Source organism: Chrysochloris asiatica, unplaced genomic scaffold (genome assembly GCF_000296735.1).
Source record: "Chrysochloris asiatica unplaced genomic scaffold, ChrAsi1.0 scaffold00322, whole genome shotgun sequence".
Classification (NCBI taxonomy): domain Eukaryota; kingdom Metazoa; phylum Chordata; class Mammalia; order Afrosoricida; family Chrysochloridae; genus Chrysochloris; species Chrysochloris asiatica.
This window is the reverse complement of record NW_006408840.1, coordinates 264,320-265,799: the sequence shown is the minus strand read 5'-3', so window position 1 is coordinate 265,799 and position 1,480 is coordinate 264,320.

Sequence of the window (1,480 nt, the reverse complement as noted above, 5' to 3'; positions counted from 1 at the left end):
TTTTTTTTATCTATGCTGTTATTGCTCATGTGAGATGATATCTCATTATTGTTTTGATTTGCATATCTCTAATGACTAGTGTTTTTTTTGTGTGTGTGTGTGTGTTTGCTTTTTTTTTTTGTTTTTTTTGGTATCTGTTCACTGGTCCTTCGCTGTTACACATATCAATTCTGGTGACTAGAGGGGATGCCTAAGTGAATAGACACTGCACCACCATGCCTGGTGTGTTCTATTACTCATGCACACAGATCTCCATGAAATTTAAAGTGACAGTTTCCACTTAAAACCAAACGGCCACCACTCATCTATAAGTTTGTTGTACTGTGGTGACCTATGAATTGCTGTGATTCTGAAAGCTATGCCACCAATATTTTAAATACCACCAGGGTCACCCATGGTGGACAGGTTTCAGATGAGCTTCCAGACAAAGACAGACTAAGAAAGAGTGACAAGCTACTTCTGAATATTTAGTCACTGAAAACCTTATGAATAGCAGAGAAACACTGTCAGATGTAGTGCCGGAAAATGAGCCCCATAGGTGGGAAGGATTTCAATATGCGACAGAGACAAAAGGTGCCTCCTCAAAGTAGAGTTGAAGATGAAAAAGTGAATAGAGTAAAACTCATGGGAGAAAAGTCTGCAGGACGCTCATTTGCTTATGGGGCACAACACAAAATGAATAGAAACAGCTATAAACATCCATTGAAAATCGGAACAGGGAATGATGGAATTACGAATTTGGGAAAATTGTAAGTTGTCAAGAATGAAATGGAATGCATAAACATTGATATCTTAAGCATTAATGAGCTGAAATGGACTAGTATTGGCCATTTTCATTCTGATGACCACATGGTTTACTAGGCCAGAAATGACAAATTGAAGAGGAATGGTGTTGCATTCATCGTCAAAAACAGCATACCCAGATCAGTCATGAGGTACAACACTGTCTGTGATATGATAATATCCATGTACCTACAGGAAAGACCAGTTAATACCACTATTATTCAAATTTATGCACCAACCACTAAAGGCAGTGTTGATGAAATAGAAGAATTCTACCAACTTCTTCAATCAGAAATTGATCAAACATGCAATCAAGATAAAGTTGGGAGCAAACAGGAAGGATCAGTCATTGGAAAATATGGCCTTGGTGATAGAAATGATACTGGAGAACACATGATAGATTTCTGCAAAACCAACGATTTGTTCATTTCAAATACTTTCTTTAGATGGCATAAGAAAGGACGATACACATGAACCTAGCCAGTTGGGAAAAATAGAAATCAAATGGACTACATCTGTGGAAAGAGAAGATGGAAAAGCTCCATATCATCAGTCAAAACAAGGCCAGGGGCAGACTGTGGAACAGACCATCAATTACTCATACACAAATTCAAACTGAAGCTAAAGAAATGAAAACAAGTCCACGAGAGCCAAAAACTGACCCTGATTATTTCCCACCTGAATTTAGAGATCGTCT